We start from the raw sequence: 26,178 nt of genomic DNA on the forward strand, positions 1-26,178 counted from the left end.
TCTCTCTATATATCTTTAAATCATTTGTGCTTTGATGACTGGGGCCAAACGAGCTGACTTATCCGTCCAGTAAGACTTCACACACTTATGCATAACAAAACATGGAAATACAAAACATAAAACATAAAATAAATAAATATGAAACATCAAAATATAAATTTGTTATCTTTTTCAAAACTTCGTTGGTAAACTCAGAATATTCAGTTGGCTAATTTTATAGCACTGATTATATAATTAGGATCGTATTAATGTTTGATTTATTAAAGCAAACCCGGAATATAATCATGTAAATGGCTATTATTGAAAGCGCAATTGAATTATTGAGATGTTGATGACGTCATGTATATGCTGAGCGCATTGGATTGAAATTGTCAAATGTCATCTTGCAAATTACAAGGATCTGGTTGTTCAAAATATACATATATCTCAGCTCATATGATGTACACAAGATTCGCAAGACGTGGATACAAGAAAGAATTAACCCCTACCGCATGCCGTGCCATATATGGCACATATCCTTTTTTCACTTTAGCTTTTCACTTTAGCTTACCAAAGGCATCAAATGACTGTTTTGTTTGCTATATGAGATATTAACATGTATGAATAAGAGATTTTGGTGTCATCTATCATGTTTTTTGTGAATTGTAAGTGTGTCATATATGGTGCTTACTTATTTCTCGTCGGAATTAAGTGAAAAATCTAAAATTCAAGTTTTAATTCATTTTTCAAGTTCCCATATGAGGATTTCCAATACTGATTATTTTTTTTTTCGTTAAAAGAAAAAAATATGCAGAAAGGGGTAAAATCAATTTTGGTGGTTTTTAGTTACATTGTTTTATGCGGTCTCTTATACGGTATGCATACTGCACAATCTGTATTATTCTGTTTTAGCGGATATTTTGTTGGATTGTTCGCAGATTAGTGTATCACTGGAGCTTAACCTTGTTGAGGGTTGCCAATTTAGTCGTTTTGCCACCAAATCTGCTGTTTTTTTTTTTTAACTTAAAACGAAATAATATATGTAACATTACAATGTGATGCTCTATAGCAATGGTTCTCAACCTTTTCCGACTGATGACACATTTTAATCAATGTTCATGACAGTGTCCATTACACTTGTTTGATATTACTATTATAAATAATAATAATAATAATAATAATAATAATACCTATTATAATAATGAAACCTATTAGTTTTTTATAATAACCATATAGCACTGAGAATTATTGCTACCCCTGGAAATGTTGACTGGTACAGTCTGTCTCGATTTTAACTAATTATTATTAAATTCTAAAATTTCGCGACACACCTTATGGAAGTGAGTGATACACTAGTGTGTCGTGACACATTGGTTGAGAACCATTGCTCTATGGGCTAAAGAAAACGGGTTATTAAGCCAAGTAAATAATTATGGAAGAATTGGTGGTCATACATTCGTTACGGGGAGACTCGGATTCGATTCCCGGTGGGAGTTCGTGTAGTTTGTATCCCACGTTAAGCTGTAGGTCTACACCTCATACAATCTTGGTGATGAAGAGGTGTTAAATTTTAAACCAATCAATATAAAGAAGTACGAATAATTGGTAAGTTTTAAGCTAACCAAATGCTATGAAAATCGGGAGATGTTTTTACGAACTTTATCGTAGAGGAGCAGCGACGGTATATGATATGTGGCTTTACAGCTTAAAGTGGGATTCGAATCACATGAGTTCCCGCCGGAAATCGAACCCAGGTTACCTTCGAAATGCGCACACTCTAACCGCTTAGCACGCACGGTGTGAAGGATCCGTTGTTCGATTTTTGGTCCTTGTGAATTTCTACTGGACGAAATAATTTTCGAGGATATTTCTTCTTTCTTCCTCACACGTCGTCAGTTTGAAAATTTTTCGAAATGATTTACATTCATTATTCATTCGTTTCTTTTAGCGAATGTGTGACGTGAAACTAATTACTTCATTTGAAGAAAATCGTTAATAAAAATGGAGTCATTTCATCGTTGTCTTTTCCCGTATGTATGTATGGTATGTCTATGTATGTAACACACTTAATGTAATATTTGTATCATAGTCTTTATGATACAAAGAACTTAGGATCAAGTTACTAGTAAAAGGTGTCCACGCTTGGATAAATTTCTAATTGCGCATTTTTATACTAAGTAGAGGAAACTGAATTCAATGAGGCTACTTTCTAACATCCTGTCCATGAAGTCACGAGAAAAATTACCTCAAAATTTAGATATTTATTTATATCCTATATTTTAGACAACTTTCTCGTAACCCCATGGATGGATATGTTTAACTATAGTTCCATTGAAATCAGTCCTCAAATTTGTATAAAAAGTGTAATTAGAAAGTATTCAAGTGTAAGGACTTTTACCATTAATATAACTGGTATTTAAAAGACCTCAACTTTGAGGTCATTTGTTTCGTGACCCCCATTAACGGATATGCTTAAAAGTAACTTTATTGGATTCTGTGTCTTCAAGTTAGTATAAAAAGAGCAATTAGAAATTTATCTAACCGTGGGTACCTTTTATCAGTGGCATGGTTGTTAGTTCTTTATTGTCTGGTAGTCTATTCAGTTATCCTGACATCTAGCCAATTTTCACCAAAGCATATACTATCTCATAAATAATAGCGTTACAGTTTCGGTAAATTATCTCTGCCTTCATCAAAAGATAATGTGTCTGATCAAAGCAAAGACACTTTGCCGAAACTAACACTATTGTTTATTAGATAGTATATGCTTGGGTCCAGGGGTAAAAGTGGATCTAAAAAGCTAGGGGGACGCTTAACGTCACGCAATTCCCCGTGCCTATCTTTGCCCACTGTATTTTTTTTTTTTAGAAAGTGAGGGGACACCATAGATATTTTTGGAAGTGGGAATACGATTTCCGCCCGTAATCTCCCTCATTTTTACCCCTGCTTGAGTCAGAATTTGTCTTTTATTCTATACAGTGCATTCCAAAGCTAAAATGAATGGTACTGCATTAGTACGATGCATGATTTGTTAATATGGCAATAAGATTCACCAGGAGTTTGTTCTTGATGCTCATGGAGCAAAATCAACTTATATGTGACTCTGAAACATATTTACTTTTCATCGTACCGGGCGAATGTCGGCATGAAACCCTGACCTCGAAAGTTTATTCTTTGTGGTTCAAGTTAGAGGCCAATTGTAAGCGACACTCTAACATTGCTACCATAAAACTTCTTTGGAGCTTTGTTCTCAGGTTTAAGTTAGAGGCCAAAGTAATTGTAAGCAACACAATAACATTGCTACCATGAAACTTCGTTGGAGCTTTGTTCTCAGGTCAATGGTTTAAGTTAGAGGCCAAAGTAATTGTAAGCAACACAATAACATTGCTACCATGAAACTTCGTTGGAGCTTTGTTCTCAGGTCAATGGTTTAAGTTAGAGGCCAAAGTAATTGTAAGCAACACAATAACATTGCTACCATGAAACTTCGTTGGAGCTTTGTTCTCAGGTCAGTGGTTTAAGTTATAGGCCAAAGTAATTGTAAGCAACACAATAACATTGCTACCATGAAACTTCGTTGGAGCTTTGTTCTCAGGTCAATGATTTAAGTTAGAGGCCAAAGTAATTGTAAGCAACACAATAACATTGCTACCATGAAACTTGGTTGGAGCTTTGTTCTCAGGTCAATGATTTAAGTTAGAGGCCAAAGTAATTGTAGGCAACACAATAATACTGCTACCATGAAACTTCGTTGGAGTTGTGTTCTCAGGTTTAAGTTAGAGGCCAAAGTAATTGTAGGCAACACAATAATACTGCTACCATGAAACTTCGTTGGAGTTGTGTTCTCAGGTTTAAGTTAGAGGCCAAAGTAATTGTAGGCAACACAATAATACTGCTACCATGAAACTTCGTTGGAGCTTTGTTCTCAGGTCAATGATTTAAGTTAGAGGCCAAAGTAATTGTAAGCAACACAATAACATTGCTACCATGAAACTTCGTTGGAGCTTTGTTCTCAGGTCAATGATTTAAGTTAGAGGCCAAAGTAATTGTAAGCAACACAATAACATTGCTACCATGAAACTTGGTTGGAGCTTTGTTCTCAGGTCAATGATTTAAGTTAGAGGCCAAAGTAATTGTAGGCAACACAATAACATTGCTACCATGAAACTTCGTTGGAGCTTTGTTCTCAGGTCAATGGTTTAAGTTAGAGGCCAAAGTAATTGTATGCAACACAATAACATTGCTACCATGAAACTTCGTTGGAGCTTTGTTCTCAGGTCAATGGTTTAAGTTAGAGGCCAAAGTAATTGTAAGCAACACAATAACATTGCTACCATGAAACTTCGTTGGAGCTTTGTTCTCAGGTCAATGGTTTAAGTTAGAGGCCAAAGTAATTGTAAGCAACACAATAACATTGCTACCATGAAACTTCGTTGGAGCTTTGTTCTCAGGTCAGTGGTTTAAGTTATAGGCCAAAGTAATTGTAAGCAACACAATAACATTGGTACCATGAAACTTGGTTGGAGCTTTGTTCTCAGGTCAATGATTTAAGTTAGAGGCCAAAGTAATTGTAAGCAACACAATAACATTGCTACCATGAAACTTCGTTGGAGCTTTGTTCTCAGGTCAATGATTTAAGTTAGAGGCCAAAGTAATTGTAAGCAACACAATAACATTGCTACCATGAAACTTGGTTGGAGCTTTGTTCTCAGGTCAATGATTTAAGTTAGAGGCCAAAGTAATTGTAGGCAACACAATAATACTGCTACCATGAAACTTCGTTGGAGTTGTGTTCTCAGGTTTAAGTTAGAGGCCAAAGTAATTGTAGGCAACACAATAATACTGCTACCATGAAACTTCGTTGGAGCTTTGTTCTCAGGTCAATGATTTAAGTTAGAGGCCAAAGTAATTGTAAGCAACACAATAACATTGCTACCATGAAACTTCGTTGGAGCTTTGTTCTCAGGTCAATGATTTAAGTTAGAGGCCAAAGTAATTGTAAGCGACATCCCAACATTGCTATTATGAAACGTTCGTTGGATCTTTGTTCTCAAGTCAGTAATCTTTCTATTGATTTGATGCAGCCAAACTTTCTATCTCCATGTACTTCCCCCTACATTTATTTGGTTTGTATATTTCAATTACGGCCTTTCTCTAGATATTCTCATTTGTACTATTTCTCCATAGCTAATAGCGTGCTTCATAATGTGTTAAATCACACTATGTTTCTTTTTCAAAATGCAATAAACTGTTAATATGGTTCCCGATATGCCGGACTTTGCTGAATCTGGACAGGAAAAAAGGGAGAATGCAAGGTTTTAAATGTGGCTAGAAGTCAACAATCACATTTATCACACTGCTTTCGTGATGATTAAGAGTGCTGTACTGTATTTGTCCATTGTTATGGATATTATAAAAATACTCAACAGATTAACATGAATAAATATCATCGAGCTCAAGCAGTGTTCCTTTGATTTCACTGCGGACATATTACCTCAAAACTCGACAAGTTTATTATATATTATTATTGCAGTACACAGTTCGTAAGTCAATTATTTGCGACTACTCATTATTGACGGCTGAATATCTATGCCACGGGGACTAAAACGCAATGGGTAACTATTAAGGAAATCAGTGTTGCTACAGTCCTATCTCTGGTGTGGGCTGCAAAATAGTACCAAATTGAAACAAAAAGGGCTGAATTTATTGTTTTATACCAGCGTAATACATGGCTCTATAACACGAAGTTATAGAGGTGAAGTTCTAGAACATTCCCACCCCCCTCTTCCAAGAGTGCAAACCAAGAAAGTACTCTTTTTCAAAATTACTTTTTAAAAACATCCAAATGGGAGTAACCCAAACAACCGTGGAAGCAGATAAAACTTTTATCGCACGTAGGAAGTTTAACAGAGGACGCAAATTAAAAGGGAAAACAGTTATCATTTTCGTTATGTATTGTAAGGAAATCAAACGAGCCTTTATTTCAAAGTGACCAATAAACCAAAAAAAGTATTATGGCCATATACAGAGAAAATCCATTCTCCGGACAGCGTTATATTGGACAAATATACGGAATCCTCTTGCTTACTACAGAAATCAGTATGGAGCATACGTTATCCATATGCTACATACGCACTGCTCTTAGATGTTACATCATGCCGTTGCAGGATGCCTGACATCTAACAATTGTCCGTATGCACATGTTACATTCCTCAGCTATATGGTATATACGTCCACTTGTATGTAAGATCCTAGCCGTCTATATTGTTTCATATGGAATGTACGTATAGATGGAACACTTATACGGAAAGTATTATAAAACGTACGTTTTCAGTTACACGTCTGTTGTACGCTAAGTCCAAAAACTACAGGAATTATGCATGTAACCTAGCTTTTTAATTACGCCACCTACAATTTTTTCTCAATATATGAAAAAATATAAAACTAGAAACAAATCAGTCATCAAGTTTATGTGTAAATAGTACGTTATAATAAGATATTAAAATATAAATTATTGCTCCTTATTCGTGGTCATTTCACAACAGAAGGAGAATATAGAATGTAAGAAGAATATAAGGTAAGTAAACTGACATTTGTTAAAAAAAAAATGTAAAACCGGTCCAGGTACGACGGATGGGAATTCCAAGCTGGTTACCCACCGTCACTAACGGGTGTACGCGGTCCGTCGTACAGGGTCCTAGAACAAGGTGACCAGAATTTTCACTTGCGAAAACGGGACGCATACGAATCGGCTACGGGGGGGGGGGGATATCTGACTTCCAGATTGCATTTTGGGACTCAAAAATTTTCTCAATTTACAAAATACACAAGTAAGAGTGATAACACACCGTTTCTAACTTTACGTGTACCACACAACAAATAATGGTTCCCGATTGCAAGTTCTACCCAACAATTTTTGTTAACTAGTTGAACACTCAGAATTCGCACTTGAACCAGAAACACTAAATTCCCATTTGAAAATTCAGAAGTTCTAGACACGGCTGAACCTTGACAATGAGTGTTGATACGGAAGAGAGTAGAATTTGAACTGTCGATTTATATTTTGAGTACTAATTACGGGACACCTAGGTCATTTTTACTTAAAAACGGGACATTTAAGCGTCCCGTTCGAGAATCAGAAAAAAACGGGACAACGGTTGGAAAAAAGGGACTGTCCCGGCTAAAACAGGACGTCTGGTCACCTTGTCCTAGAACCTTTTCTGAAAGACATCAAAAGAAAGAGATGTAGGGAAAGTCTTACTGACACTTTTGAAAAAGTGACAAGTATTTGTTAAATGGTGCTGAATTGGGTAGAATAGTACCAACTTTTCCACAAAGGGGCTGAAAATGCCAGCGTGGTACCAACGGGCCGATGAATGACAAAAAGGGCTGAATTTGGTACAATTGTACCAAGTGTGGCAACATTGAAGGAAATCAAGATCCACCTATGTAATATAATTTATACAGGGTGTTTCAAAACAACATCGACAACGTTTGGGAGGTGATTCCTGACACGAAGATAACACAAAAAGTATAGACCAATCCGGGTGCACACATGCTTCCTTTATCTAGTTCTAGGCTGCCAAAAACAAGAAAAAAATGAACTTTAAAGGTCCATAGTTCCAATACTATGGGAATCACCGTGGTCGGGTCGACTTCACTTAGGAAGTAATATATGTGCTATTCAAAAATACATGTTTCAGAATCTTAGGTACTCACGCAATAATTTTTATAGAGAGAGTTTAACTACGGGCATGTAATTTGAAGTATTCACCAACTACCTCTGTAAAAATTGTTCCGGAAGTACCGCAGGATTCTGAAACGTGGATAGTTGGATAGGGCCCATACTACTTCCTAAGTGAAGTCTTGAGCCGACTACGGTAGATCCCATAGTTTTGGAGCCAAGTTAATTTTTTCATGTTTTCGGCAGCCTATAACTCCGAAAGTAAGCATTTGTGCACCCAAGTTGGTCTTTTCGTCTCACCTTGGTGTCAGGAATCACCTCCCAAATGTTGCCGGTGTTGTTTTGAAACACCCTGATATATTGAGACTTATTCTCTTTAAATGCATCTTAATAAACTTGTTTTATTGCTTTAAAGAGAGTTTTCATGCACTCTCTATTATTCTTTTAGGTTATTTCAGTTAATATGGACGTTCGTTAATCTTTTGCTCCTTCGTGGCTAAGCGGTTAGCGTACGCGCCTTTGGAGCGGAAGACCCGGGTTCTATTCTCAGCAGGAACTCATGTGGTTCGGATTTCATGTTAATCAATAATAGGTCCACGTCTCATATAGCCTCGATGTTGAAAGGGACATTAAACTCAAAATCAATTCAACACAATTCGGTCAACTTGTGCTTCCAATTAGTCCGGATTAAAGAGCTTTTACTGTATTCTCGCTGGAGCAGTAACAATAAAGTTTAGTCTTTTATAGTGACGCTACATCCACTGACGAGTGACTACTAGGTTTGCCTACTATACAAGAGTTGGGGTTGTTTCTTCTCGAAAAGTTGTCGAGAAAGCGATAGATATCTCGTCTCTTAAATTATATCTGTTTGTTTTGTAAGAGACCTCTCTCGTCTCGAATCTCGTCATAAAAATTGTCTCTTTTCACTTCATGGGCAACTCTAATCGCACCAGCACTTGCATACGGCAGCATAAAGTGAAGAAATCGAAGTACAGTATATCAAACCTGATAATTGTGTCCATTATGGAGACTAGATAAGTAAACATAGGCACTTCTTTTGTTCTGGAATTCCTTGTACTGTTATTCATACAAAGGATAGGGTAAAATACAGTAAATGTTGATTTCCTTTGACCAATTAAGATCTTCTTTTCAAATCGAAGTATTAAAATTTCCAACACGTGGTTGCGGGAACATGCCATTTAAACGAAAGGCAATTTGCCAGTTGTTATTTTAAATATCTTTCAGTTTTACGTCCCATGGTTATGTCGTGTAAGTTAAAATCGTCTCGATGATTATGCGAAATGAATGAAATGGTGGAATGAAGAAAGGAAACGGGAAAACCTCGAAAAAACCCACGCAACAAAAACAAGACTATGTCTTTAATTTCTTTCTCTCATTTCTTGGAACAACCAATGAACATTTATGTTAGAAATTTTGTCTATATTAATCAATGCTAGGAACAAGTACACAAGAAGTGGATAAGCCAATAATAAATTAATGAAAAATATAGGTAATGGTGGCAAGAAAACTACACTTGTACAGAAAAAAAAACTACATACAAAATCTGGGTCATATTTTCATTTGTAGTTTCTACCATAAAAATGTGGGAGGAACCTAGTGACCACGTGCAGTATTAGCGCGCCACAGATGATGTTTTTCCACCCAACCAACGCTTAATAACTTCGTCTCGTGTGCTTTTATAGTGAGGTAAACCGTATTTCACTCCGGTCCGCCAGTATTTTTTCACTTCTTTAAAGTTTGAGGTTAAATATATTTACTCCTACTGCAAGCAGTGGGGCCCAAGAGAAATCCATTGACTTTGCTAGAGAAAGGGGAATAGGTGATTGCTATAGCCAGAGATCTGAGAGTATCGAGATAGACAATTAATCAGCTGAAGTGGTCGACATCATCATTGCTTTCCGGGACGAAATTGCTTTCCGGGACGAGGAAGTTAGGCTCTGGCGCACCTAAGAACATTTCATCAAGGACTGAGAAGCTTCTGAAGCATGTAGTGATGCCAAGTCTTTCTCTAATCCCCGTTGATCTGAAAAACCTTGAGCTCCCTCAGAAAGTCGCAACTATACCAAATCATCACCATGTCCAGGATCTAGGTCTACCAAGTCGCTGTACCGCCAAGAAGCCTCTCCTTACTGCAACAATGAAGAAGAGGCTTGAAGAAGTATCAAGATTGGACATCTGAACAATGGAAGAAAGTGATATTCAGTGTTGAGAACGCTTTCTTTAGTCAGGAGAGGCTCAAAGATTGTACATCGTCTGCGTATCGCGTCATGATATGATCCAAAATTTACGGTTAAGACTGTTAAACAATGTGATGGTGTGAGATGCATTTCGTGGGAGCAAAGACAGGGGAGGCTTGTTTTCCGTTTCTAAGAAAGCAACAGTAAACGCAAGCAACTATATTTATGTTTTGGAAAGAGAGTTGCTTAATTTTGTAGTCATCCATCAGTGTAATTATATTATGCATGATAGGACTCCGGTCCAGAATGTCAAGGTTGTGATAAGGTTTTAGATTCACCAGGTAACTCTCTTGATTTTAACCTCCATAAAAAATGCATGACATTTCATGAATTTCAAGAGACGCGACTTAGCAATATCAATGATCTGAAGGAGGCGCTGAACACACTATAACCATAGAATCCACCTACTTCGCGAGGTTCCATGCCCAAACGGCAGCAGAGGGTGGTAAAATGTAAGGTTGACATGATTATTTACTAATTGTAATGAAGTAACCAAAATAAAACACTTGAATATTAAGATTTTGTGATTTCATTGCCTTGTAAAGACTTCTTTTTTGCCGACACTGTAGAGTAATCACTTTGTGCAACTAAAACGTTAAATTGGCTGTACTTTTCTTTTATGGAGAATACTAACACTAATATTTGTACGAAAAGAAAATTAAATTTTTGTTTGCAAGAACAAAAACTATCCAGTAAGAGAAAGAGCGTTCTTTAAGTTTCCACGAACGAATACAGCTGTTTTACATTAGAAGAGCGCCGTCAAGGGCTCTCTAATATTGAACTTCGACCCAAAGTCATTGAAAAACCTCCGAGAGGTTCCATTGAATAGCCCAAGCTGTGGTAGTTTCTGAACATTTTCTTCCCACTCCAAGACAAAGGCAAGACAAGGAGGCAGTGAAAATTAGAAGGCGAAAAACAATGGACGTTGACAAAGCCCAAGAGATTCCTGCACCTGTTACCTCCTGTTGAAAATGGCAGCTCTAGACAACAGCAGCTTCACGAGACAAAAGCCACTGCTTCAAAAAACATTTCTTTCCTTTCGTTGTCTCCCAGTTGCTAACAAAGTAACTAAGGAAAGTGAGTCTTGGAGAAAATTTGTTTGTTTCCATCTCCCTTGTAATATGTACAAGGGTTGCTTGCAATTCCAGAAAAGAGCGCTTTTGAAGTTCATTTAAAAATGAAATATTTGTCAACATAAAGATGACTAAATATGAACGAAATTGAAAATACATAGTCTTCTCGTGATACGGTTTCATAACAATGAACATACGGTTTCATAACAAAATATAAAAAATATCAACTTCATAAATACTAACAGCTTTAAAACAACTACGAACCAAAAATAAAATCATGAATAGAATTTGTGGTAGAAGCCATTAGGAAGAAAAGAAAAATAATAAGTCGGATTTGATTGGTTAGGTAGGGGCTATTGAAGCAACAGTGACAAGTCCCCATCACAATTATGCAAATGACCAAAAGAGTGCTTACACAACTCTTTGTGCGAATTTTTATAGCTAGAGAGTGCACCTTTTGTGTATGTGGTTCTAATTTCGATTCTCGATAAAAAGTATTGAATACATTACAGTGGTTGGTATTTCACCTTGAACTGTTAGGTTTACGTAACATATGGAGTCGATACTGAAAAGGGACGATAAAATTCAATAAACAAATTGCTTATACAAGAACTGACAAGTTTAAAATTAATGTTAACGACGTAATTTAATTTTAAAAATATACAAGAATTCTCGAAAGGTTGAAATAATATTTTCTTAATCAAATGATTCACTTTCAAATCTGTTTTGTTTTCGCTATTATTGAATTACCAAAACGAAGAAAAAGTACAGAGCGCGCTTGGTAGTTCAACACCTATGAGGCTAGCAAGGTGTTGAAAGGGCATTACTGTATGCACTGTACTTAAAAAGGCATTTACTGGTAAAAATTTAAGTCAAATTTAGAATCACATTTTCAGTCAAAATCATATACAGTACAGATGAAACAAAGAGAATACAACAATGCACGCTTTAAACTGCTCGCTTGGGTCGCGTCGTCCGGCTCGGCAGTGAAACAGAGGTGAGAAGAGAGGGGGGTTGTTTACATATACAGTAGAATTCTGCGGTAACGCCTTTGGTCAGGTCTGTTTGTCAACAATGCGTTGAACTACTGGGCGGTCGAATCTCAAAACTGTTGAAGTACAGAGCAATCTGCTGGCCATTTTGCCAAATGTTGAACTACCGAACATGGTGGCTGCAAAACTGTTGAACTGTAGAACGGGCCCTGCGCGCCAGGAAAATACTAAAAAAATGTTGAACTACTGGGCTTGTTGAAGTATCGAATGTTGAACTATCGAGCGCGCCCTGTAATTTGAAACGAAGTTGAAGACCATTAACAGGGACCCTATTTAAGTTGTATAAGATTCCTGGATCAGTTGTTGGTTTTTCGAGTGGAACTCAATAAAGAATGGCCGTAGAAATCAATGTTGTGGGGGAAATGTTTAGAGCAAAGCATAGAATACAAAAATGAATGGAACTCTATGTTGACGACATCTCCAGACGAAACAGCAATCTTCACAGTGGTTTGAAAATACCTGATTTACCTAGCTTTGGCTACAACGACATCTCGGTCTTTTGGTTGACTAGCTGGCGAATTAAGATCAACGCTGACAAGACATAAATTGTCCATCTTTTCAAAGCAGACGTCCACCCCTTCATCAACATTTTGCTTCAACATCAAACTCTACCGTCGTAACATGATGTCGTGGAGTTTTTAATCTTCCTCGAATACTGTATATAGTTAAACAGAAATTAGAGTAATGATAATTTTGCGCTCGTTCAATGCGCAAGGGAATTTAGTCCAGTTTTTGGTCATATTTCATCCTTAAGGTCACTATCTGAAGCTCCTTTCAAAGCTGAAAAGATCCACATCTAGAAATTGTATTAACTGTTATAATGTATAAAAAAATGTCAACTTTTCCAAATAGGTAAACATACGGTACAAATTGTTCTCTCTCTTTTTCTCTTACACCTTAATTGGACTTGATTCCCTTATGCTCTGGATGCCCGATATTTCATTAGCCACACTGTCCGTTTTGCTTCTGATAAAATAAAAAGTTTGATTAGTGTATTCTCCGGTATCAGTTTCCTTTGTTAATAGGTGACAGGGTTCTCGTATAGCATTAATTTTTAGGTTGTCAAAAAGAGATCGTTTTCCTAAAAAATTAAGCATGAAGATATACACGTTCACGCATATCATTTTCAAAATTCAATGCGATTTAATGATTGACATACGGTATGTCCCATCTTTGGACGCATTTTTTCGTCTTATATGCTAATTATACACGGTGTATTGTGTAAGATTTGAAAAAAAAAATGAAATGAAATTTTTGAGTTTTACGTCCCACGGTTATGCCGGCTAGGCTAAAGGAGATAGTGATGATGAGAAGTGGTGGAATGAAGAAAGTGGGAGAACCCCGAGGAAACCCACACAAACGGTGTTTGTCCACCACAACGTTCACTTGACGGGAGCAGGGTTTGAAGCCGGGACCCCATGCACCAGAGGTGAACGCTCAACCACTGAGCCACCGCGGCCCTGTGTAAGATTTGTGATAGAACTAGACTAATATAAGTTTCAGGGGGTGCACGGGTGGCTCAGTAGTAGAGCGTTTACCTCTTGTTCGTGGGGTCCCTGTGAAAGAAAACAAAGTAAACGAAGAAAATTATGCAAAGTACTGGAGAGGAGTCGCTAAATTAATTCTCTTTAACGAGGACGATTTACGAAACATCATCTACTAATCGAAATCATGATTATTCTTCAATAAAGTAACTTCCAATAAACCTTTTGTTATTGTTAATTATTCCATATCGGACTCCCGAAGAAAACTCATCGAAACAACTTATTGACCGTGCCAATAGCGACTACTCTCAATCATGACTCCGTTTTCTTTCATTTAGAAATAGGAAAGAAAGAGAAGAAAGTAGAAGGGTAAAAGAAGGAGGTAGGTAAAGAAGAAAGAAAAAGAAATAGGGTATTTTAATAAGAAACAGATTACTGGATAATTCCGGAAATATAGTAAGAGGTCGGAAAAGTCGTTGAAAGATGAATCATTCTAAATGTTATTAACGACTAATCAATTTTGGAATGCTTCGGAATAGACACATGTTCCCTCATACCACCCAGACCTAGCTCCAGGCACCACGATCGTGGGGTTGCCCAGACCTAGACCTGGAAATGAGAAAAGTGAAATCATTCTTTGTACTGTTATTCCAACCGGTGATTGATAACCATCCAGCATCTGAACTCTGTTCTCTAGGATCGACCATACATATGAATTAGCCAAGAGGAAAAAAAAAAAAACAAACTTATTAACTCAATATAAATTTATGTATCGTATCAATAAAAGGTTCGACTTCCTGGAAGAAAGATGTCGTATTTAGGCTTATCCTGCTATTTTTGTTTCACTCCTAGAGCCGATTTAAACCATTAGTAGCGGTCCTTCATGACCTAGGTTATTTACCTTAACACATATATTAAAACAAGACACATATATTACAGATGTTAATAGGACAAATGATATCACTAAAATTACTTAAATTAAATCTATCATGCATTCACACGCTCACTCACTCAGGACAGTGTATATATGTTTAAAGGAAACCAACTAACTACAAAGATACAAATAATTTATTACATCCATAGTGAAAAGAAAAGACAAAACAAATAATTATAAAGAAAATCTTAAAAGCACAAGTTCTTGGTTATATATTAATAGAGTACATAGTATTATATTTTAGTAAATTTTTATATATTCAATCGTATTGACAAATGGGAAAAGAAAATAATTACATGTATCATATCTTAGGCATGCTAAAACAAAATTATGATTTGCGACATACGCAAAGAAGACACTTATTTCACTTAAAAAAAATTGGACAAAGAGGAAAGAAAAAAAAACTTTTTGGTGTATTAGAACTTATATGAGTCTCTACCTCACATTGGGTAATAAGATATTAATGATTTTGAGCGTTCAAATCACAAATCACGCACTACTCATAGTGTCCAAAACATTTCGCTCCATTTAACTTCGTTCGTGTTTATATATCTATTGGTTTACAAAACCATTCGTCGTCTATACTTGGTTTATAACTTTTAACAGTTTATATCTGCAATCGCACACTGCGACGCTTTATACCCATCCAGGGATTTCGAAAAATCACTATCGCTAGAGGATGTTTCTCCTCTTAGACGGTCCATTTCCAAACTTATTAATTGAATAGTTTTAAGTTATTTATGCAACACTGGGACATGTCATGAGGCCTTTCCTTAGGATCACTTTCGTACATATGTGTATATAATTCGGATTTTTAAAACGATCTCCTGCAGGTGTACGGAGTATAAAGGTTCAAATTGAGGATAAAAAAAAACTGGTCAAGTCACAGGATACATATGCAGGTGAGAAGGATTCAAGGTACACTTTCCACAATGGTTTTTGGTTGGTAGTTCAGGGATAATATTCGTTATGATGTGGGTTACGTTTAGACCTGCCGTTACTTTCCAATACATGCCATTACAGAATTACATGAGGTATCATTTACATTTATTCAAAAGAAAAGGAAAATTACTTAAGTGCACGGCGGTATTCATGACAAAATCTACATTCTCAAATTCGTCGGAAAACTCACTGGCAAACCATAGCAACCAATAAAAGTTTAGGGGGGACAGACACGAGCGCTCTTACATATATTCATAATACATTTAATATCATACTTTTACTTTAAAATCATATTCACATATTAAGTACATATACATTTCGACGTATTCATTTCTCTCTCTCTCTCTCTCTCTCTATATATATATATATATATATATTTATATTCAATAAATGCGCACACATTTAAATTAATCACCCCAATAATAAAATTTTTTACAAGGTTGCAAACATTGTCCCAAAACAAATGACTTCCGACATTACATATGAAAAAGAAAATCGCTTTTCTACCTGATACCGCACATCTATAAATTTTTTCACTTTTATATATACAATTCGTGCTTAAATAATGAAAAAAAAACTTTGTGAGGCAGGCACGTAACACAGAGCATTTCTAAAGATATAACTAGATAAACCAAAGTACAATTTCTGGGCCCAGGTTAACTACAAGGTAATTGAAAACCAAAACAGAAAGGAAAGTGACCAACGGATTAAAAAAAACTTAAGAGGGACGACGGTGAAAGAACGTAATCGAAGTGTCGTCAAATACTAAGTCTTTATTCATTTCAGCGATAGGTCAAAATGTGATGGAGGACCCAATCACTATCTACTTTATCCATGAATCGTGTCTTGCAACGTCTCAGCTGGTAATTTCAGATCAGAGTTGTACGTTAAATAAATCGTAAGTGACAAGTTCAAAATCGGGGGGGGGGGAAGGTTGAAAATTTGAAAAGAAAAAAAATCTTGAAGTAATGAAGACAGAGAGAGGGATAGAGAAGAAGGAAGACGAAGAATAGGGGCGCCAAAGACTCAAGTGAGAAATAACTAACGCTACAAAGATAGAAGTCGAATTTCGCTCTCAACAAATCCATAGCCAAAATATCCTTAATATGCCAAAAGGGTGGTCTACTCAAATACGTAGACTCAAGGGGCGCCCTGCTGCCAAGGATGCAAGTTCTGTGTCCATCAGATCCCAATCCCACAAGAATTTGCTTGTAAGATTGAAATCCGATCCCCGTATCCGGCCCAGACCAGCAGGATAAAAGGAGAGGGGGAAAGGGACCAGGTAACTGCGTCCCCAATTTTGAAATCTCTAAGTAAAAAAAAATATTCGACCCCTTAGAAAAAACTAAGAAGGTTCGAGGACAGTAATGAAACTAGAATAGAAGTATTATCTAAGATATCCCTAACTAATGATTTGCCGAAATAAAAAAAATTAAATAAACTGAATTTTGGATCGGTGATTTCTATGCCAAACCTCACCGATAGCTACCCTGCGCAGACACGCCACAGTCTGGGATGTCGTTAATTTCCCTCGTCTAATTAAACTAAGAAAAGAAATGAAAATACTTAAAGGGACTAGGGGTCGACATCCGGGTACGCGATTAAATTTCAATAATTAATTGTTTTGATTCTGTAACCCTGTCAGAGCTGTCGCCTCCATGAACATTGTAAGCTAGCCTGAGTAGGTAACGTGAAGGAAAAAAAAATCTCACGGAGCAGGATATTCTATTTTAAAAAACCCGACCAGAAAATATAATTCACTACAGCCCTGTTGTATAACTGCTACTGTCTTTTCATAATTTATTATTCAATATGTCTAGTCAACGATTATATGATGCTACCTATTCTATCAGGTGGTATTACTATGGTTGATTATTACTATAACACATTAAACTACAAAGTATTACCATAGTCCGACTATATATTGCCCTCCGGTCCGCGTGATATCATGGTGCAGGGGTCAGAACTTGAGATGTTTGTAGCTACACGTATCTATTCAATATCTATATATCAACACGCGGCGAAATATTCACTGGGCTACTATATATTTAACTATATGGGTGTCCTATCTTCTATATTCATTTACTACAATATTCATACACTTTATATTCATATTCACATTAATATTCATTTGCCACGACGCTATATTCTACAAACACCCTGTTTCCTCTATCTACGCCCAGCCTATTTACACATTTCATCATAATACTTTAAAATCTATAGTCACTACAAACATTTCCCATTCCGATCACCGCACGACAACCTCACTCGAACTCAAGACTCTTTCACACACACACAATACTATGTAATACCTGGTAGCTTTATTAAGAACGAAAAAAAAATCCTACGTATGTTCACTGAAAATAGAATTATCCGCGATAATATTTAATGTTTATAAAATTCTGCAGCAACAATGAGCTTCTGCAGCCACGAAGAAAAAATGGACATTTATTATAATTTCAAAGCGAAGAACTAGCATCATATCGCCCGACTTCTGTTAAAAATTTACGTATTGTTTATTTATTTAAATATCTCGATTTCTAGACTATGCAGAATGTTGAAACTTTCAGAATATATTAATTTTGGGTCACTTGACCTAACTGTACATTCATATGGGCTGTGAATTATACCTTCTAGGTTTTATTTCGGAAAGAAAGGTCAATTTCATGAGAACTAAATCACTAAGCACCTCGACAGAAGAATGGCGGTTAGTACTGACTTTTGACACTAGGGCTAGCGACGATATAATCAACCCTTGAACAACTGAATATGACCTTGTACACGGAATTATTATACTATATTACGTTCACTTAATGACGGAAAAATAAAATTTATCGCATAGTAAATACTACACTGTCCATATTTAATTATCTCACACACTCTTTCATCACTTAACTACCACAATTACTACTACTAGAACATGTTTCTACATTACAAACACATACATGCCACATTCATACTACACACTACATTAATACATGTTATACTAATAAATATACACAGAAAACATTCATATTTTACCATTTTAAATCGGCTCGAAAGGAAAAGGGAAAGAAAGGGACAGGGCCAACTGGCCCTAGTATTTAATAAATCACATTCTTGACTCAACCTGTTTAATCAATGCCCTGAGGGGACATATCGTAGTATTAGCTAACAATAGGACCCCTGCCCTGAAGGGGCAGGAACCCGGAAACAAACTAAATGTTCAACTCATCCCGCTGGAAGCCGTACTCCCAATTTGGGAGTCAGATAGGAGCCCTCTTGAAACTTTACACGTGCATTATGCTTACTATACTAACTACAACGAAATTAAATACCGCCATGTATGCTAAAAAAAAAAAATCACGTACTAACTACATAAACAAATCTCTATATGGACAGGTCTTGTAACCCTCAATTATCAGGAAAATTGGAGGTGAAAATATAAGGGGAAACACTGATCTTCTGAACCGGTTTTAGGAAAGAAAACAGAAATCACACTACTTTTGAATCCTGTCCATAACGATCGGTGGATGAAAACATGGCGTCACTATATCGCCCTTACTATTTCAGCCTTTTTTAGTCCAGTTTTGACTATGAAATTTAACAGTTCATGGCTCCTCGAGACTTCCAGAGATTTTAGGTATTAATGAAATCCCAAATGTTACCTTGTTTGCAGCTTTCTCACTCCTTTTCAACGTTTTTTGCTGGGAAGATCTTAGTCCGGCATCTTCCGTGGAATTCTTGCAGGGAATGGAATAATTGCGCCCTAATATCATAGCGTGGGTTTATCAGCCAATCAAAACTAAGCATTTTGGCGGTGGGGCTTTGAAACGAATAAAATTTGGTAAAATCTGGATTAAACTAGATTTTAGAAGGACCTAGGTATCTAAAAGAGAGGTGAAGGGTGGTCCTGAAAATTCTGTCGAATTTTAGATTGGTTATTTGATCTGGAAAGTTCCGTCCAATAGTGGATCTATATTTTCGGATAGCACTGACACCGTAAGAATTGTAATAATCCATTTACATATACATATGCAAGACTTATAACTAATTTAAAATATAAATAAAGATATTGATTCCCAAAACTATAATTCCTAATGAATTTTTTTACTGTTTTCCATGTTAATTTGAAATAGAATAACAAATAAAATTACGAATTATATGAACAGCCAGAAATTTTTTGTTAAACATCAAGTACAGTCGGTGCAAAAAATTTCGGGCACCCTCCTATTAAAAACATAATATCATTAGACTGTAATGGCATATTACACCTGGTTTGATTCCCGGTCAAGTAAATTTGTGGTGGTCCGTGTTTTTTCGGGGGTTACTCCCGTTTCCTACAGCATTCTCATTCCACCAATTCTTCCATCATCATTCAGTTGCCTTAATTTTCCGTCTCCCTTAGTCTAAAAGGGCATAATCGTGGGACGTTAAACACAAAGATTTCATTTCATTTTTCTTTCATTTTCAACATAGGTTTCAGAGGGTATTTTCCATCAAGTTTTCAAAATCAAAGTTACCTGATGAAATAATATTAGCAATACGTTTTGAATGTTGCAGGAAAAAAAAAACGCAATCTGAACATTTACTGACAGAGCAATCTTTCTACTAAAGTTCTCATGCCTTATATACGATATATTGATAAAGTAGAAGAAAAAGAGGTTTACGGATTTTTTTTCTGTATCCCTCTTTCAGAAAAAAAAAAGAACGCAAACCGGGATACGTCGATATCTGTTCGTCCAATGGCCGTTTGAAATGATTGAGAGCTTTCCAATTGTCGTCCTAATCGGAAATGGAATTTCAGTGCCACGGTCGCTTGAGTGGCTTTATTCAGTTCGTTCAAAAGCCCGAGTCTCTCCCAAACGGCCAGTGGTGATTGCCAGAGAAATGCTGCCTGCAAGGTATTCATTCAATGCTTTGCTCACAGCACGCGGAACGGAATGCAGGGATTTTTTTTATCACTATTCTCACTGCTTACTTTTTACAACAAAGAAAGGTGTTAAATGCGAGGAAATAGTTACAGTTTTCTGTTAAACGTTTATTTTGCTCAATTCACAGCTATTTTAGTTAGAAATCATTTCTTTTTATTTTATTAGATACAGAAGGTGAAGAACGACTTTTAGATCACTAAATTTTCTTCCTAACTATGTTTATGTTGCATTGCCACACTTTGGTTCTACAGAGTGAAAACGAGTATTTTATAATTTAACTTCTCTTTAAAAATATGTTTAAATGTTTCCATTTTTAAGTTGCCAGTTTTAAACAGAAAAAAGATATCCGTGCACGTAAGTAAAAATTTGTATTTCACGCCGTCCTCCGTGCCTACCTTTGCCCATTGTAATGTTTTTAGAAGGTAGGGGACACCACAGATATTTTCTGGAAGTTCCCCCGCGTTCCCCCTCACTGTTACCCCTGTTAAAAGGTAATGCGATAGATCAGCCATATTTGAATTTCGCTTCCTAAATGTGATAAATAAATAACGAGTGTCCCTTGTTTATTGGAGCAAAGCTCCTCTTTACACGATTTTGGCGTTAGTTTGCTCGGATACTCCTCGGAGATCGCTGAACCGTTATTAACCAAATTTGACATGGTGATTCGAGAGCGCACCCCGAGTGTCGTAAGGAGTCGCATAGTCTCATCGGACATACCATTGAAAAATAATAACCGAAAAACGGGATACCCATAGAGTTAACCTTGGAAAAGTATTTGGCGCGCGACTTCTCATTGTAAAGAATGGAAAATAGAATTCTTAGCATTAGAAATAGGGTGAAGTCCTTTTAGTTTTCTTCTGTGAACATTCAGCTATTTGCATGTCGTGTTCATTCACGAAAACAATATTGATGTACAAAAGAAAAGAAAAAAAATGAATAATCAATAACGGTCGATCACTTCGATCCAAATTAGCAAGTAAAAAAAGTAGAAGTCAGTTTTCCCTTTCCTTTCGAGACAGGACATTAAAGCCCAAGGACTGTGTGTAAAGGTAAAGGCTTTACACTTTCTTGACTTCGGCATTCTTTACTTCCCCAGATTATTAACCAGAAGCACAAATAGCAAATTTGAATTCCAAGAGATTTTTGTACTGTTTATGTTAATAGCTTGCAAAAAGACAGTTCCCTTTCAATAGTTGACTTTAATGAAGATGTGGAATTCGGTGATTATTGGGTTGAGGGGCAAAGGTTCCTATGGAAAGTAGTTCTAATTTTTATTAAAGTATACGATGCACGTGTCCGGGAGCACTTGGAGATGCATCTCACTACTCTGATTTGAAGAAGCTGTGGTGGTATTAGATGCGTTCGAACTGCGTGTTCTCCGTCGTGTTCCTGCTATGTGCATAAGCATGATGTAGACAATACATACTGTATTATATACAGGGAAGACCATCTGTGGTTAGCAAAACAGAGAGATTAGTAGACAGGAGAGATTAGTAGCGGTCTGCAACTTCGCGAACAGCAGTTTAGAGATAGTGTGCAAATATTATATAGCGATGGTGATAAACTTCGGTATTTGGTACCAAGCTATGTGGAAGAAAATGCAATATGATTGGATATCGAACTCTGACTAGCCTTCGGTATCTGGGTAGTGCAGCTATAAATGAGGACACAAAGTGAGAATGTGAAACAAAAGCAAGGATAGAAATGCCGAAAGAAGAATTGTGGAAGAGTAGAAACTTATTTCGTATTTCCTTGAATAAAGAATTAGGAAAAAAGACTCAAAATGTTTCTTTTGGATAGTTACCCTATGGTGAAGAAACATAAAATTGATGATAAAAGACTGGATGCTTTCGAAATGTGGGTGTGGAAAAGAATGGAGGAAGTTGCGTGAGTCGGAAGAAAAGTAAACGAAGAAGTATTAGTAATAGTAGAAGAGGAACAGGCAATTTTAGATTAATTACAAATTGAAAGAAAAAGTGGTTAAGACATTCACTGTGAAGAAACTATATCCTGATGAAAGTGGTTGAAGATACAGTGGAAGGGAAAAGGGAAAGGGGATGAAAAGTAGCTGCACTTAACGGGTGGTATTAAAACAGAAAATTCCTATATAAAGACGAAGAGGTTAGGTGAAAACTATGGTGCATGGAAGCTTCTAAGTTTGTGCCGCGTGATCTGCTAATAATGACAGAATACCTAGGTGATTGTTCCATAGCGTTTAGGACATTATTAATCGAGTGGCTAACATTTGAGAACAACACATCAACAGAAAATAATGTAACTCACCCTATTCGTAAGTAAATGGTGTAATGACATACTATTAGATGTACTGTATGTTATTTTCCTGGTCACCGCGTTGTTCTATTAGACATCTACAACTTTTACACAGTGGCGGATGTAGGCCGGGGCTCGTGAGGCCTAGGTCCCCCAGTTTTTTAAGTGATAAAAATAATTGAAGCTATAATTAATATATTTTTGAAAGTTTATAGTAAACTTGAGATATACCTATCATAGTCTAGGTTCTAGCTGGGGGTCCCGTTTATTTTCAACTACTAGATCCGCCACTGCTTTTACACATTCATTTGGAACCTTTTTGTATTTCTATATTTCAAAGAAGAAGAAAAAAATTAGGATTAAAAAAGACGTCATGACGTCTCTGTTAGTACTGCTTTTTTGTTGACTTTGCATTGATGTGTATGTCTTTTGCGTTTATTTTTCTTTCCCTTGGTTCCTCGTAGCATCCGTCTCGTCGTGTTGGACGGTGCTTTTAAGTCTGAATGACTTGGGAGCTTTTAGAAGCGACGCCAGATACGTGAGTGGGTCCTATACTACCCATTGACAGAATTGTAGGCGTTGACGCGAAAGAAAAATAAATACAACGGAATAAAAACAACTTTAGGAGCAGTAAATGGAGTTTTCCTTTAAGGCACGAGAGAAGGAAATAGGAAAAGAAATATGAGGACAGAAAAAAAAAAAAACATACTTCACGAATTATACTTCCAATATTGACAGTAAAATAAAATCGTTCCTGATGTAATAATAATATTGTTAATTGATTTTTTGTTTGGCACTGAAATTTGCGAAATGTGTCACCTCAAGGGCTTTAATACGCGTATAAGAGACACCGGAAATTAACGGCATATCACTTTTATTTGTGAAAATTACCTTTAATGTCAACGATATTGGAGAACATTTTTTTTTTTAAGAACGGAACAGATTTTGATTGGGTTCTTATTGGTTTAGCGTTTGACTAAGTGTTATGTTGATATTTTAAATCAAATGAGAGATGTAAAGTATAAAAATATTTATACAGGGTGTTTCAAAACAACACCGACAACGTTTGGGAGAGCAACATAACAACTTGAAGCTTTCCTCCCACTTTTTATTGATTTATTTTATTTTATTAGTAGCTCAACGTCTGTTTTCAACATCAAGGATATATAAGAACTCCCTCGTGTCTATACAGTTAGCATACACATCTCCGCACGGAGACCCGGGTTTGATTCCCGGTGGGAGCTACGTTAAGCAGTAGGTCCACGTCTCATATAGCTTAAGTACTCAAAGGGACGTTAAACTCTAATCCATCTATCTATAGAAATGAGAAGAAAATTGAGAGAAAAGAAATTTTATTGCCCTTAAATGTATGTCGTTCGTTCTACTAATAATTAAGCGCAATAATTGTTATTAATTTATTCATGTACTATATGTGTAGAAAGAATACACTAATAAGTATCATACTGTATCTATTGTTTTTCTTCTCGTAACGGTTGAAGCAGGCACGTAACCAAGAAGGGTTCCGGGGGTCCCGACCCTTCCCCCTTCGAAAGCAGAAACGAAAATAATCAAGAAAGGATGAAACAAAAAGAAACGAGAAAAAGAAGAATAAGCGTTTAAAATAAAAGAAATTACAGGAAGCTTTTGGTTACTTTTTTTCTTTTGAGGAGATTTGTATTACTTGCAGTACATAGTGACGAATGAGCGGGATATCCTGGAAAAGTCAGGGAATTTGAAGTTTCTAGAACAGTTACGGAATTCTCAGAATTTCTGCTACCAGTCAGGGAAATTTCAAGCCTTCGAAAAAGCATACTGCCATTCTGTAACAATGTGGACATTTTTTTAAATCAAAATTGTTCGTCATCGCTTCTCTGCACTATCAAACATGTTATTTCAGAAACAATTCTTTAATCTGTCATTTGGAACAGGCAGTAGTTGACGGAATAACGAAATCAAAATGTTCGGTGTAAAGAAAGTTTGTTAACATTTGATTCAGCAGAGATAGGATAGAGATAGCAGATATTGTAAAATATTTTACAATAGATATTATTGGATATATATATATATATATATATATATATATATATATATATATATATATATATATATATACTTTTTATAATAGTTGAGATTATAATAATTAAAGGAAAATTGTTATATTTGAATGAACAGAGAAAGGTACGGAAACAGAGAAAAGGAAAAATTTTCAATACTTTTTTTTATTCTTTTATTCGAGACTAGCAGCGTTCACCCCGCTTCGCTGCGATCACCCCGGAACGCAATAAACTTTGTTACTTAGATAATTTTTACTTTTTCGCTTTCAAATTGCAGTAAATGTTAACATTATAGCGCCTGTCATTTATGTTAACCCGCCGAGTGACACGGTCATGCGGGTTGCATATAAATACGTTTATTTTTACCTATGATGAACTAACAAAGGATTTGTACGTATGGACACTTGAATGGTCAATTATCTCAAGACACTGGTAATTAAAAATTAAAGTGATATGATAAAAACCATCTAGGGTCCAAATCCTAATAACCCCCCAAAAATAAAAGAAATTGGTTCACCCGTATTAGCGTGATGAGGGAACAAAGGATTTGTACGTTCTCTTTTATAATATAGATTTCTTCATAGTTTATTATTAAAATACTTACTAACATATCCTCATTTTATTGTCCTAACAAACCAATATTGCCAGTAAAATAGTTTAGTATGATCGAGCCGCTGGTGTAATGACTACAGTATTTCATGTTACTCGACTCCCTCCCCCCCCCTTTACGCAATTTTGGCTACGTGCCTGAAGACATACTTCTAACAACGGCACAAATGTTCTAACGGTTATAGACATACTCCTAACAACGACGCACACGCTTCTAATGCTTGCACACATACTGTTAACAACGATTCAAATACTCCTAGCTTAGCGAACGGAAATGTTCACATACCAAAGTGTCTTCGTATATAGTGAAGAACAATGTCGTCTAACAATTCTTTTTTGTAAGCCAAATACGAGGTGTGATCGAAAAGTACGGTGAATAATTTTATTAGAAACAAAGTAATAAGCTGACATGGGATTTGATTTAATCTTCTTCAGGTGAATAATTTTATTAGAAACAAAGTAATAAGCTTATATGGGATTTGATTTAATCTTCTTCAGGTGAATAATTTTATTAGAAACAAAGTAATAAGCTTATATGGGATTTGATTTAATCTTCTTCAGGTGAATAATTTTATTAGAAACAAAGTAATAAGCTGACATGGGATTTGATTTAATCCCCTTCAAAGTACTGTCCTTGGCTAGCAATAGACTTATCCCAACATTGAATCCATAACTAGAAGCATTTCTGCAAGGCTTCTTTTAGAAGTTCGTACAGCTGCTCTGTCGTGGACCTCCCAATGTTAGAAAGGGTGTCAACATGTTTTCCTTTAAGCACGATTTTAATTTTGGAGAAGAGCCAAAAGTCGCATGGTGCCAAATCTGGTCAGTAAGGTGGATGTGGACAAATAGGAATATTTTTTCGGACAAGAACTCGCAGATCAAAAGCTAGTGCGTATTGCACAGTGCGTATTCGTGATGAAGGAGG

General features: G+C 36.2%; 1 protein-coding gene across 1 annotated transcript in view; it reads right to left on the bottom strand.

Moving 5' to 3' along the window:
* Positions 1–26,178, bottom strand: part of LOC145673167 (uncharacterized) — a 342,278-nt gene that overhangs the window by 177,308 nt on the left and 138,792 nt on the right. The gene's annotated exons all lie outside the window — the stretch shown is intronic.

Source organism: Thermobia domestica, chromosome 16, assembly GCF_964235325.1.
Source record: "Thermobia domestica chromosome 16, izTheDome1.hap1.1, whole genome shotgun sequence".
NCBI lineage: Eukaryota > Metazoa > Arthropoda > Insecta > Zygentoma > Lepismatidae > Thermobia > Thermobia domestica.